The 15,610-nt window shown below is 42.4% G+C and overlaps 1 protein-coding gene across 25 annotated transcripts in view; it reads right to left on the reverse strand.

Moving 5' to 3' along the window:
• EPB41L3 (erythrocyte membrane protein band 4.1 like 3) overlaps positions 1–15,610 on the reverse strand; it is a 141,509-nt gene that overhangs the window by 78,866 nt on the left and 47,033 nt on the right. For 24 of the 25 annotated variants that reach the window (XM_018081508.2, XM_018081492.2, XM_008925547.3 and 21 more), the window contains exon 1: positions 14,066–14,175. The exons of the other annotated variant lie outside the window; for it this stretch is intronic. The gene's annotated coding sequence lies outside the window, so the exon portion shown is untranslated. Of the gene's footprint in view, positions 1–14,065; positions 14,176–15,610 lie in introns of those variants that run through there. 25 annotated transcript variants of the gene reach the window in all.

Genomic DNA, 15,610 nt, shown 5'->3' on the forward strand with positions numbered 1-15,610 from the left:
TTTTTTTTTTCATTTTATACTTTAAAAGTCCTTTTTCTTATGCTGTGTATCATCAAAAAAGTAAAGTATTTATTGCTGTAAAAGATCCAGTTTCAGTGACAGAGTGCACATGATTCGTATCAGAACAACTGCAGCTCCTTGGATTCAAAGTACATTCATGCCATTACACTCTCTTATTTATTAAAATATTAAGGAGTAGCAATTGGAAACATTTCCAATTTCACCTATAGCTTCCATCCACTGCTGACATATGCATTCCACCTCCTCGACAGGTCTTGAGGGCATTAGCAATTTGGCCAGGCTGACCCCCCAGCACGTTTGCTGTAGTGGTTTCACGAGAGCAGAGGACATCTTCCAAAAAACACAGGAACTCGATGCTCTTGTCCGCTTTCAACAGCCACAGGGCCATTAAGGTGACCTGAGTGGCAGTGCTGGCAGTGTCGTAACTTATTAATAAATTGAGAGCAAGCTCACATCTGCTAGGAATGGAAAGTCTAGCCTACCTCATTTTACGGTCTCTAGCTGAGTCAAGTACATTAAAATATGTATTACTTCTGTCTACCTGTCACTTCTTGTAATATGCTTAGGTGAACCCATGGCTGGAAGCCAGAGCCCAAACTGTTTCAACACAAGCAGTGCTTTTGGGGAAAAGTTATTTGCAACACAAGTGTCAGGTTCCTCTCAGTATGCTGGTAAATGTATGCCTCAACCCTTAAAGAACCAAAAGTTAAATCATGAGGAAAGACTGCAATTTCAGCTTAATCTGTGAATCATAATACACTCATGAAATGAACTACATGCTCTGCTTGTAGCTCATGCTCCAATGAGAGAAATGGAAAAGCCAAAAGACTGATTGAGGCTGATTCCTTTAGCATGTATGTTAAAAACAATTTTTATATTGGTTTCTCAAGAGGGAGCAAAACCCCAGCCTACATTACACCATTAAGGAGAATATCATCTCCTACCTTTGGTACTGACAGTAAACGTGCCATGGGGACACAAAGCCACAAAAAGGGCTGACAGGCCAATATAGGATATTGCTTCATTCCAACCCACTGCTAGACAATGGCTGGCATTCAGACAACTGAAAACTTGCAGAGAAGCTAGTTCAAGCTGGCTTAAGTGGATGCAAGTATGGACTTGGATATTTAGGAGTTCTTAAGAAGAAAAGCAGCTTGCAGTATTTCAGGGTGGGGTTCTGAGACTTTCTTTTTTGTCTAATCCATTAGTGCTAAATAAGACCAGGAATATGGCAGGGTCATTTGTGCTCAGAACTGCATCTAAGCCTCAGAATTACAGCTGTAGTTAATGGGTTTTCCAAGTTGGGGGGAGAGGGGAGGAATCAACAAGGAAAAAAGAACTCTAAACCAAAACCACTTAGTAAACCCCAGCAGCCTGCAGACTAAGTAAGTTAGGGATTCCTTCTCTTGCTCACACACAAGTATACAATCAAGGGCACAACTTCCAAAATACATATATTTGAGGTTCTTCCTCGTTTCACCCCATTTATAATCTTTTACAAGCTCGTAAAAGCATGCTGCCTTCAAAAGGATGAGGGTTTTTTTATTTCTTTTTATTTCATCTCCAGTTCAGCACATGGATTGACCTGCGCTGACATAACCTTAAGTAAAACAGGTTCAAGTATGCATTTTCACCATCCCTAAAGCGAGCTCTATTTTATTAGGTTTTTTTTTCTTTTTCCTCTTCCACTGCTCACACTTCAGACGAGAGGAAATGCCTGCTGTGAATTCTTGTCCAGCATTTTAAATACCACATGAAACGCTTTCTTTTCAATGCGAGACAGCTTCCCATGTAAGCTTCTCCAAGACCAAGGGGTCCTTCCTCAGTGAGTGGGAAGCAGCTGGACCAGAGAGGGAGACCAAAGGCCCTACATGCCACAGCACCTACCCAGCACCCATGCTCATACCAGCAAGGACAGAAAACACCATCGGCAAATAACCAGCCACTTCTCTCGACCACCCAGCTCCAGTTGTAACCAAAACTGGCAAGCACCCAAAAAATACCAATTTTTTATATGAAAATCATTCAGTTATTTTTAAAGCAACAAACTATACTACCCTATACATCACAGTCATGTGTTCATTATGGAATTATATGCAGAAAAGCTAAATTATTACCTTTTTTCAACAACCTTGGTGTTGTAACACCCAGAAATCTCATAGGAGACAGTTTTGTAGCTTATTAAACTAAATACGTTTTTGTGTTCTACAAGGTTTCATTGTCAAGGAAGATCATGTACAGCTATAAAGCTATGAAATGTATTATAGATAATGCCACAGGTTCAAATCAGTTCGATTGTAATGGAAATGATGATTCTCTTAGTTTATTCCTTCAATGTTCAGGCCACAGCAGTCTGCAAGGTACAGCAGACCCATTACTGCAGCTGCATAAAAGGTAATTTCAAAATTTACATAAAATAGAGACAAATCCAAACTTCTCTATTTAGGTTGTTACCTTCAGTAGAGACACCAAGTCATTATTGCACATCTGTTTTAAACACTCTTCATAACAAAAAGTCTGGATTTTTGATTTATGTTTTGTGGGCTGGTTGGGGTTTTTTGATTGCCTTTGGGTATTTGGGCATTTTTTTCTTGTTTTGGGATTTTTGGGGGGTGGTATCTTTTTGTTTTTTCCCTAAAAGATGGCTCATGTTATCATTCTTTGTCCTCTCAGATACTGTAGCATGTGAGAAAGCAGATTTGTTAAGTCATGTATGCACCTAGCAAGTTTAAGTCTGGCACACATCCATTCCAACTCCTCCTCATTCAAACAAAATTTATATTGTGAAAAACCTGTACCACAGAAGAAAAAAACCTTCTATTTTGCTATTTTCAGAACAGAGTGAATGTACTTGAATGAAAAAACCTGAACTTAGTTCCTAGAAAAATGACAGAAGATTGATTGAGCCTTAACACTGTGTTAGCTGTAGCTATCCTAGCCATTTGTACCATTACTAACCTCGGCAGTGGTGCCTGACCTCTGCAACAGAATTTATAGGCACCCTGAGCAGATGCTGAACTATTTCCCAACGTATCGCTTTTAAAGGCAAAAGGATGTGGAACTTTCTTCAAACTACTAATGTGGGTCTGTAACATAAGGTACAGCATGCTTACAAACCCTACACTCCATGGCATGGGTTTTTGAACTTGTTTTAATTCACAGGTCTTGGCAGGCAGAGGCAGTGTGCTGTTTGGGACCAGAGCAAAGCCAGTGCAAAGCACGTGGATGGCAGGACCTCAGCCCAAATATTTCACTGTATGGATCTCCTTCTCTTAGGCCAATGCCACTCACCTAATGTGGACATGGGTGCATCCTTTTCTCCTGGTTTATATTTATCCCTGGCCCACGTGCTGTTTTCCAACAGTAAACACAATCTCACCAGTGCTCAGGACTCTGAAACCAAAGAAGGAATTTTTCCCCAACTCTACACATACCTTTTCACATGTGTGAGACGTTAAAATGATACAAATTGGGTTCACGTGCCAAGGAACAACGGCCTGGAGTTTTTGAATGTTCAAAGCCAGCATATGTCTAGCCTTACACTTATCTTCTATATGTACTTTGCCTCTCTGAAGCCTACAGCACAGCTGTCATTAACAGTCACCCCTTCTGCTAACACTTTCCTTAATCCCTAACTGACTTCCCAGCCTATAATTAAACTTTCCAGCTGCCACACTCAGAGATGGCACTAATATCCATCATTTATTTCTAAGTAGTCCCTAGAAAGCTCTTTTTCCGATTTCCAAGGCCATGGGCTAGGATCAAAGCCTCTTACACTTACAGGTTTTAGGCTAAAAACCTTTCATTTGCTTACAAATTGTCCCATCTTTTACTAGGGAAATTAAATGGCCAAGTAGTATTATCTTAATAATTGAACTCATGTATCTTTATAGTGTCAATAAGTGGAATGCAAAGAGCTTGAAAACCGATGGATAAACACTGCATGTGTTTACACGTTTTGTATGGAAAACACACCAGAAAGAGCTGTATAATCAACATCATTTACGAAGCTGTTTGATCCAAGCTCGAAGTTTTAATTGGAACTCTGTGGCAAAAGAATTAAGATTTGGAAAGACCACCTGAATAGAAGTAATGAAAGGCCTAATATCTGACTTTAGATTGCAAGAGTAAATTGGGGTTAGCACTTCAATCTTGAAAAAATCTGTTTCTCACATTCATGTAAATGATTACTTGAGTAGCAGAGCTGGTTGGCAACATTTTTGTCTGGTGCTATTCTTGCAGTGTTCAAGAGGACTTCATATTTTATGAGAAAATTACTGGCTTCACAGTTGAAAAAGGAAGGGAGAAGATGTCTAAAGTAAATGCTGGAGTTTTTGGTGATGTGACATAAGACCCTGACGCAGGTCGGGGCAGTGTAACACCCAGTGCACACCCAGTATGGGCTTCAGGACACTCATCATCCACAAGCCCTTCAAATCCAGGGCAAGAAAACTGCACCAGACAGCCACAAAACCCCATTAACTTTTGTGGGCCTCAAATGTTCTGGACATCTGCTGTGTCTCTGAGCCCACAAAGCTCCCCCAAACCAAACCTGAAGGATAGAGAACCGTGCACAGCATCTTCAGTCCCAGAGCTCTGCAACTCCACGCACCGCAAACTAGGAGCCTACATCTCCACGTGCTATCTGTTGTAGAGTAGGGCAATATCTGCTTGAGTGCTGAAGCACTATCACTGAGAACAGCAAGCAGACACAAAGTGGGGGCACCTTCAGAAAAGGAACCCATTGGTTTTCAATGTTATCCCAGTGGTTGAGGTTAACAATTTAACAGTAAAGTTTTAATGACAGGTGCAAAAATTCAAAGCTTGGACAGCTATGGCTTGTTCCTAGCAGTAAGGCAATAAAGTTCAATATTTTAAGAGAAAATGAATACACTTTCAGTTACATCTAAACTATGGGTGAAACTTTTCTCTGTCCTTACATTAAACATATCATTTCAAACGTGCATTTTGAAGAGTGCACGTGACACTCTTAGGCTTCAAATACGTATGTGTTGAGAGGTTAGGAGAACATGAAAACAGTGTTTCATTGAAACCCGTTTGTCATTTTTAATCACAGGATAACTCTAGAAGAGGTGTGACTGATGCAATTTAAATTTTCACCTGACAAACTGAATTATTCATCTTTGTGGTGCCTATGACAAAAGACCAAGCAGAGCAGTCAGTCAGTCACCAGCCCCAGGAGCTACCACGGAAAATCCTTGAGAAGGGGAAGTTGTGTCTTGCAGCTCCTGAGTGTGAAGTCCAGCTCCTCCCAGGCACTGCAGCCAGGAGGGCCCAAGACCTCGTCCTTGTTCCCACTGCTACCTCCTACCTCTGGTTTTCCAAAGCAGAGGAGGACCTTGGGCAGCTCCACTGATAAGAAATGCTGTGGTTTGCAAGGAAGGTGACAGAGAAACAAAGTTAAGGGCTTTATCTGCAGCTGGAAAGAGCTGTTTGTTCTGTACTTGTGGCTCTGGCAGGGAGGGTTAAGGAGCCCGAGGAGCTTTTTACTCATATCTGAATGAAAGCCTTACCTATTGCTAGTCACTATTTCATTTGCCTATGGAAGGCAATAAATATTCCAAGCTCACACTAAGTTTTCAAGGAGTTGTCTTTTTCTAAGAGAGCGCACTTGTCGTGATGCCTTGTTACTCCAGTTCTGGAACATACCAGAACCGTTTTGCAGAACTGTTATCTTCAATGCTTTATATTATTCTTATACACTAATTTTGTATCTCTCTAATATTAGTGATCAGTAGTTCCTTATTATGTGTTCAAGCAGAGTTCAGAAAGAAATAAAGTTCTAAAAATTTCCACAGTTACTTAAAATGGGATTTCCATACGCCACAATTTCAGAATACTGGGATAAATTAGAATAGGTTATCCAAGGTCTTAAAATGAGGGCCAAAAACAGGATTCCTTGCCTGGGAACCTAAAGATGTTGGATTAAACATGCCTCTAGTCAAAGACTGAATTCTGCTCAGCCCACATCTCCAACTAGTATGTTTTCAAGTAGGAAATAATTCTATTCATTATGGAAACTCTTATTCAGACTCTTGTTAATGTTTTTGCTATTCTTTCTGAATTTCTGGACAGTTTATTTCAGGCTCAGCAGCCAACATTTAATTAAGAAATATTTAACCACTAGTATTTTTTAAACAATGTCACGTATGCAGAAATAATTGCCTATCACATCTACTTTACAAAATCAAAACACAGACAGTGGAAACCAGATACAAAACACTCGCCTTCAGCTGAAATAGTTTTGTTTAGAAAATGAACAGACAATGTAGTTCCTTGGCTGAGACCTTGATCTGTTTGCCAAGTCCCATCCTGCAGATAATTCTTACAACATTCCCATCCTGCAGAAATTATTCTTCTTACAACATTCCAGGTGCAGAGGACACTATGAAGGAAGCACACTCACAGTTATGCAGGTTAGGAATAATGATAGCCTTGGTATACCTTAAAAGAAAGGTAGTAAAGGATTTTTAGCAAAGTACATAATGCAATATGTAGTTAATGTATCCTATGACAGTTAGTTACTTTAGCATATGATAGTTTGTTACCACATCATCTATTGCATGCCAGTACTTTTGTTACTTAAAAAAAAAAAAAAAAAGGCACAGCAAGATTTCTTACAAATCTATGGAGATATCAAACACTTGTATAGATTTTCACAAAGTGGTTAAAAAAAGGAGGTATAGCTACACTGACAGCATTCTTCAAAGCAACATCACAAGATCAGAAGGTCATGGGAGGGCATCTTTTTTCATACCAGCTATCTTGCTTTTAGATAGAAGAAACACAGACAAGAGTTAGAAAGGGGCACTTCAGGTGACGGAAAATGCAGGACACAGGGAAACAGGAAAATAAAGTGCAATAACCAAACTGCTACTGGGGTGAGGCGAGGTGATTCAGAACAATAAGAGATGGGGAAAACACAACGATCATGTCTGCACAGCAGATTGGTAAAAACAAAATTGGAGCCAAAGAGGGAGGCAGCCCAAAGCCAGGTAGAGTTCACTTTAATTGAGACACTCCTCTTACAGAAGCTGCTCCTATCCTTCTGGTCAGTGTAACCATCCTGCCTCCACGGGTAACCCCAAAACCATGCAGTTTGCCCTGTACTGGCAAGAGACATTTTATGTCTGTTCCTACAGAACAGCAGTGGAAAGCTGGTAAAAATTTAAAAAGAAGGAACTTTTTTATTTTTTCAGCTCTGCGTCCCTAATTTAATCACTGTCCCCTCAGGCTGAGAAAAGGACTGGCTTTACTGTTCTGCATCACTATGTTGGCAGAGATGCTGCACAGTACAATATTCATGGTTTATATATGATACAAGTGTAAGAAAAACAGTTTTGGGTTCACACAATGAAGAACAAGTCAAGAAATCTGAGTCACAGAACTAGTAGATTAGGATAAAATACTTTCAAACTTTAAGTGTGAAATTCTGGATGGTCTGGCTTCATGAAAACTATGGTCAATGGGTAACAGAAATAACAACCTCAGCACCAACACTTAGAAGAATAAGGTAGGCTTTTCAAGTGAGTTTAGTTTAGTTTAGTTTAGTTCTCAAGTAATTCAGTTGTATCAGCATTTCACCATCACAATAATTGTGTGGCATATTTAGTTATGTGCACATAAAAGTAAGTAACATTGTTTATGCAGACAGAATATATTTAAATATATTGATGAAGGTGATGGGCACTGCCTTTTCTCCCTGCCTTGGACAACCAGTGATGGCAGAAGCACTGTCTGCTGGCTCTGCTTCTCCATCCCATTACAGGTGTGAAAGGATTTCCAAGATCAGAATAAACTATGACAAATCAGTTATTCTCTAGTTCTTGAGAGTGTCCTTAAATAGGGTGGCATGAGAAGTGGTTGTGAGTCATGGTTATCTTTTTTACTTTTTCCAAATATCTAGTATAGCACATGAATAGAATGATTATAATCTACAAATATGACTAGTGGCATTGAGGGCAGGACTGAACACAGAATACAAGCCACTGTCATTACCAGATCTAAACTGGTGTAGAGCCTGTCCACAGCCTCTGTTTGCTGCACTTAGCACGCTATCCCTACAAGTAACAGACGAAACCCCGACAGAGCGCTGGCACAGTATTAAAGGATCCTCCTAATTGCCATGCCTCAAATTCCAGCTCTAAGCTTGCTAAGAGAAAGTCTGCAAAACTCTTTAATAAATCATAGAAATCAGAGATGGAAATTAGGTCATGTCACCCACGTCTCCTATCCGCACTGTGAGTTTGTTACCCATACATTGCTGCTGAGTGCTCTGTCTCGACAACTCTTAAATGATTCAACCGCTGAGGTTTCTCCCAATTCCCCAGGCAAGCTGTTACACAGCCCAGTGAACCTTACCATCCATGCACTTTTCACTGACCAGCTTCATCCTCTCCACACCAGTTCTGCCTTGGTCCCATTTTGTTCTGTTCCTATTTTTATCTCACTCCAACTCCCTCCAAATCGGCTCTTGATGCTACTTCAACCACCATCCAGCAAAAATTGTTGCTCAGGAAACGTTCTTCTGCCTCTCCTGTAATACCGCTGTAGTGTGCTGCTATTTTTAGGAGAAGAAAGGAGGTGGTAAGGGAATAAAAGGCTGCTGGCTCCAGCTGTACAAGAATAATGCTCCAGTGTAAGGAAACTATATTACAGTGTTTCTCTTCAAGCACATATAATTGACCAAAAACTTATAGCCTTCTGGAAAGATCCAAATGGGAGAGACAGAAGAAATGGAAAAGACAAATTCCAATGTTAAAAAAAACCCTTGTCATCTCACTTCACCTTTCAACCCTGCAGCTGGGCTTCTCCTTCCAGGGTTGCTCTTGAGATTTTATAATGGCATTTTCCTAGTGAGACACATGGTTAAAGCAGTCATGTACTGTCATTATCCTGGAATCACAGAACTGTTTGGGTTGGAAGGGACCTTAAAGATCATCTAGTTCCTACCGCCTGCCATGGGCAGAGACACCTTCCACTAGACCAGGTTGCTCAAAACCCCATTCAACATGGCCTTGAACACCTGGCTTCAGACAATGTCCTCTGGCACATGATGAGATTCTTGAGGTGTCCTGCACAGGGTCAGGAGTTGGACTCAATGATGCTGATGAGTCCCTTCCAACTCAGCGTATTCTATGATTCTATGTCTTCCAGAAATGGGACATTCACAACTTCTCTGAGCAACCTGTTCCAGTGTCTCACCACCCTCACAGTAAAGAATTTCTTCCCAATATCGAATCTAAACCTGTCCTCTTTCAGTTTAAAGCTATTCTTCTATGTCCTATCACTATATGCCCATGTAAAAAGTCTCCCCATCTTTTCTGTACTTCCCTTTAACCACTGGAAGGCTGCAATGAGGTCTCCCCAGAGCCTTCTCTTCTCCAGGCTGAACAACACCTCTCTCAGCCTGTCTTCATAGAATGACTGCTTCAGCCCTCTGATCATCTTTGTGGTCCTCCTCTGGACCTGCTTCAACAGGTCTACACCTTTCCCTGGGGACCCCAGAGCTGGACACAATACTCCAGGTGGGGTCTCATGAGAGTGCAGTAGAGGGACAGAACCACCTCCCTCAATCTGTTGGCCACTCTGTTTTTGATACAGCCCAGGATGCAGTTGGCTTTCTGGGCTGTAAGCATGCATTGTCGCATCATGTTGAGCTTCCTGTCCACACACATCCTCAAGTCCTTCTCCTCAGGGCTGCTCTCAATCCATCTCTCAGCCTGTATTTGTGCTTGGAATTGTGCAGGACCCTTGTGAAGGACCCTTGCACTTGGCCTTGTTGAACTTCATGAGGTACATCCAGGCCCACCTCTCAAGCCTGTCAAGGTCCCTCTGAATGTAATCCCTCCCCTCCAGCTGACCTCAGTGACATCCAATGGGCTCTCTAGTGTTGCTTTTTTGGGATAAGAAGGAATGTAAAACCCATAATGCACAACAACCACACATCCTCAGTACTGTATTATAGTTTTTTTAATGTCTCAGTTGGATTCAAACTTACTGTCCCCTCCAGCATGTCAATCGCACCAAACAGCTGGGCATTGTCAGCCAACTGTGTGGTGTGGTTCACTATAAATGATCAACTGAGAAACCTGCTTACAACAGGAGGGCACTGCGCCTTAGGCCAGACCTTTAAGTGGAAGTGAGACCTGTGTTTTACACCCGCATCAAGACAAGGTGATGTGCTGACCTTCAAAAAGACAGCTGCCCATCATTCTCCAACCTCCCTGGCAATGCTGGTGCCAGATACCCCATACAAAGGGCTCTGTGCAACCAATGCCTGGACTATCAAGACCATCTGGCCAAACTAAAAAGACCCTGCTTTCCCGAGTGCATGGTTTTATACATCAACCACTACCTTTACCCTTATCAAACCTCCTATTTACTGATATGAAAGGTTAAGAACCACTACTGGGATCAAAACAGAGGTACTAGATTTCTTGATACAAATAATTCCCACAGGCAAGTGGCAGTGTTTCTCTATAGAGATGCATATGTCCATGTACTGACTCCAGTGTACCTGTGGGGCACCCTCAGCAATCACACTAGGGAGCACAGGGGCTAAGTGCTGCCTGTCCCAACACTTGCTCTGCAACAGCAGTAATTTAATTGAAAGAAAACAGCGATAAATTCAGTTAACCTGGTGAAGTAATCATCGCCAGGGTCCTTAGAAAGATTACAGCTTCCTGACCGAAGCTACGATTTGGTTGGGTAAGATTTGATACCTCTATTTAAACTGAATTGAGCCATGCTTCACAGATAGGCTCACCGATTTCTGTGAGAAGACTGGCAGATTAAGACACTCCCCGACATGAGTCAGGGTGCAAGAACAGGTCTCTCAGTTAGCATAAACATATGTTTCCTAGGTCTGGAAGAACTGAGTGGTTTTTTTCTTCCTTCTTCTGTTCTTCACAGCCTGTTTACGTCTGCTGGCTTATTAAACAAGAATGTATTTGCAGCCAGTATGTCCTAGGAAACAGGAGGTGTTACACATAATTGCCCTTAGATTCATAAGGAGTAAACAAGGTAACCTCCACCAGGGAGTCCTCCTGCTCCATTGCTACCAGCAGTGTCATGTTCCCTGGCTACCATGAGCAGTGTCACCTCCTGCCACCAGGGAAAGGGCTGCTGGTGCTCCCCAGCACGTGGCTGCCTCCCAGGATTTACTCATCTCCTCCGGGGAGGTAGAGAGTGCTGAAGCTGAGCCACTGCAAGGGATGAAGCTCTGAGGAAGAAGAACATGAAGGAATAATCCCAAATGGGGAGGAGGAGAAGGAAGCAGATGCTTCACCACCTTCCTGAGTAATGGGAAGAACGGACAGTGCCAGAGGCTCCTGTCCCAGCAGGGACCCCACCAAGGAGCCCAAAGAAAGGGGCACGCAGCCAGTGACAGCAGCTAGGGAAAAGGGACATTCGGCAGGAGCAATAGGCAAGAGCCTGACTGGAGGAGCAGGACACAACTAAAGAGTAGAGCAAAACTACAGACGTAAGTGTGCTTGCTCTGTGGTGTGACACGGGCCAGGGACTGGTGTTTTCCCTATCTCTCTCCCAGGAACAGCCCACCGATCATCAACAGGGCTCCAGCCAAAAGCCCACCAGGGTCAGCTATTGTCACCCCAAATTAACCCCCCACTTGCTACCTGCAGCCCATCTGGGAATAAACCCCAACCCCTGGTTTAGGAAAAAGGTTGCAGAAAAGCCAAGCAATGGATGCACGCTACTCCTTGGTAGTCTCAATTTTAACAAAGCCCCAAACCAGAAACATCAGTCATTCTCTATTCCATACAGAGCTTTCTTCTCCCAACTCTCACTTATTAGAGCAGTGCTATGACTACTTCTCTCTGTCACATTTGCCAATAAACATCTGTTTCATACAAATACATGCATGTGAGCAGGTATCCAAAATTGTATCCTGCTTTTTTCTCTTCACATTCCCTTCCCCTTCGTGAAAATATTTATTTATATTCACATATGCTTTCCATTTATTCTAGCCCTTTACCCTGACACATGCTCTGAGTCCTCATTTTCCACATTCCTCTTTAACCCTCTAAACTGAAAGACTTTTCTCAGTGGGATCAAACATCTGGTGGGTGATGCTCATGCAGATTTCAGTACTTCTTTTGTTTCTCAGCTTGCCAACAGATCAGTTCTGACAGGTAGTGAAGCCACTGAAGAGAATTCTCTGTGGCACAAAAAGTATTTCCAAGACACATAAAGGAAAGGGTAAAAATTTAAGAGGTCTATGTAAAAAGTTTTCCCCACCCTTTTTTATTTTTTAAGTTCATATACTTTTTATTTATGTATTACCCTTTTGCATACTGCATCCCATAGGATGCAAATAGATTATTATAATTTCCTTTTTTGCCTTTATCCACTTTATTCAAGAACAGCCAGCTCTGCTGATACAAAGATGAAGTAAAAAGTAAAGATTTCATTTTCCTCCAGAGATAAAAAGCTGACAATTACTCAAATTGCATTATATCAATTACTCAGGAAGGGTGCAGAAGATACCGATTTTGCCATCTATACAGCACATCGTCTCAGATTAACTCACTTGTCCCAAATACTGACCCATTTCTGCTTTTCCACAGATACTTAGTCCTCTGCAATCCTCCTGAGCTTCCTCTGCACTGATGCTTATGGTGATGATGATCGAGAATGGCATGGGCGGGAGCAAAGGGCCTGTAGGTTTTCTCTTACTGAAGCCAAGATAAGTGCTTATGCTCCTCTTTTCCACTACCTAGGCTGTTTATTTTAAGAAACTGAGATCTTTCTAAAGAAAACAAGCATTTCTCTTTGGGTGTTTCTAGCCAGTTAAAGCAAGAGGAAGTGCTGTGTGTCCATATACACATTTAGACTTGGACCATTCCTCAGCCCCTATGAATGGCTAAAACTGGAGACTGAAAATTTAGAGAAACTTGCTATAAAAACTAGCTAAGCTATCATTCTTTCAGTGGTTCATCTGTTTAAAAGACTTCCTTTATGGTACTGACTCAAACTGCTTAGTGATGCTTATTTAAGTCTAGTTCTGGGTAACACTCTTTTATACTCTAACTTTCACACCAAATAAAAACAATCCATCGTGATTCTTCAGAATAAACTTACTTTCAGCCTAATTTTCAGCTTAGTTGACAGTAGACATAGTTTTCAGTTATATGCATGCATTATATTCACCTGATTAAGAGAGAAATTCTGTTGGAAGAATTTGCACTTTGAAACACTGCATTTATAACATATGCCTAAAACATTCAAACACTGCAGTCATAACATATTTCCTGTAAAAATGTGATAAATAAGATGCTAAACTGCGGTATCCTGGGTCCATGCTATACACAATGAAAGATCTCAATCCTGCAGACTCACAACAGCTCTCTCTGCATGGACCGACCCTTCATTTTCAAAGCCCAACATATACTGAACATGCACTGAACACACAGAGATTCCCACCCAATGATGTATTTTGATGTAAAAAAAGTCACAGTTACTTTTGTGTTTTGTGTTGAAAATGCTGTAGCTCGAGAAACAAAGCTGATGCTTCCTCTCATGAGACAAGTAGTCTTTTATAACCGCTTATAAATGGTTTGACGTTTTCCCTCAGACAACAAGCAGTCATTTACTGGTACATGAGATTTCCACAAAACAAGTCTGAATGTCACCCACCGTGAATAACACATTTAACACATTTCAAGAACTTTCTGTTAAGTCAAGATCATGCCTGAAACACAAAGGAGTGACATTTTACATATTTTAAGAAAAGAACCACGCATAACCCCCATGGAATTCACAACCATGCATCAAACAACAAATCTAACAACCATAGGTGCGACCATGTTGCTGTGGGACAAACCTCCTATCAGTACCCTTACCTATACTCTTACCCACAGACCCCTCCCCAGACTTCAAAGAAAAATCTGTGAACAATAATTTTTTCTCATCAAAGACTAAATATTCTGCAGATTTCCACTACAGACAAGAAAAGATTTCACCCTGTTTAACTGAAAAATTACATAAGTTGTAGCTTCACCTTCACTTGCTCCTCCTCGGAAGAGAGAACAAAACCCCAACCCAAACCAGACCTCTCCAGTTTTGGTGCAGCTCTCCAGCAGTCAGACACAGCCCTATCCAGTGAGGAGCCGCCAAGGCAGAGGCGCAGGGGCAGGCTGGGGATGGGTGCCACACCCTGCTCCCCCCCTCCCCCGCTCCTCCTCCTCAAGGCTAAACCTGCCCACCGCAGCAGCGGGCTCCCATCGCATGAGCTCCTGATGCGCATCCGACCAGCTCCTCGGTCATACGGGGCAGCCTTTCGGGAGAAAAGGCCGTAAGCTGCGCCACTTAACGGAGGGATGCGGCTGCGGGCAATTAGTCGGGGGAGCGGCACGGGCTGTACTGGTCTGATTAAATAAAACCAGTGTATTTTTAATGCTTCCCGATATATTTCATGTTCTCTGCTGCAGCAAGCAGGTCTGCAGCATGCCAGCGGCTCAAGGAGCCCTCCTGTTCATGCGGTGCCGTCAGGAATAAACTCCCAGTGCTCCTACTCTAATGCGGTGCTCTCGGGCTCTCTTCTCCTCCCCTTATTGCCATGCAGGTCTCATGCTCACATAGAGCTGAAACTTTCTAACCCAAGGAGACCAGCACAGCAGTATTTGCCTATACTCTATTATGTATGTACACACACAGAGGTGCAGCAAGACCAGTGAATTTAACCACATCAGTGATGCAGTACGATGATCTTGACCTTTTAATACTCTATCAAAGGACTCTTCTCCATAGATTTAGAGAAAAAGCCCACATTTGATTGCATCTGACCTTACTGGTCAAAGCCTTATGTATTCTGCTTATATTCTTATTTTCTATGAGATTTAGTTGCTTTCTTTATACAACTATTTCAGCTTTCTATGGACAGAGACAAATGCTAACAACATTAAAAGTAAAATGAAAAAGGTATCACTCAGCTCACCAGGCTGTAAAAGGACGGACGCACATGGCACACAACTAACCCAGAGCTTTTTTTTATTTTTTTTATTTTTTTTTGGCAAGCGGGCCTCTGACTTGCAATCATTTTGACAGAAGAGACCTCAAACGTAGGTAGTTTCCCTTCAACTTACAAGCAGCATGCATGTTCAGTGGAGGAAATACTTTCCATCTCTGCCTCAAACACGGGCACATGCTGGAGAACAGCGGTGAGTGATAACAGCCTTTACCCAGCGCCTTCCTCCTCCAGCACAGCCCCAAGAGAAATTAAATCAAGGCAGCGCAAGGCCAGATGAGGATGCTTTGCTACTGCGATCATCATAGGAGTGCGAGTTTGTAAGCTTCTCGGTATATGCGATAAAGTTTCACTTCTGAATGAAAGATGGGACAACCGAAAAAGACAAAATGCTATTCCAACCACCCACCCCAGCCCCTCTCCGGCCACCCAAGGGCGAGGGGCCGCACCCGGACCCGCTCAGCTCGCCCGCTGGTCGCACCCGCGGCTTTTCTATTTCCCTTTCCCCAGAGACCTGACCGAGCACCGACACTTCCACGCAGCACTCCGCGGGGCCTGGCGTGGGGATGGGGAGGAGTG

Source organism: Manacus vitellinus, unplaced genomic scaffold, assembly GCF_001715985.3.
Source record: "Manacus vitellinus isolate BGI_N305 unplaced genomic scaffold, ASM171598v3 scaffold_1_pilon, whole genome shotgun sequence".
Taxonomy (NCBI): Eukaryota; Metazoa; Chordata; class Aves; order Passeriformes; family Pipridae; genus Manacus; species Manacus vitellinus.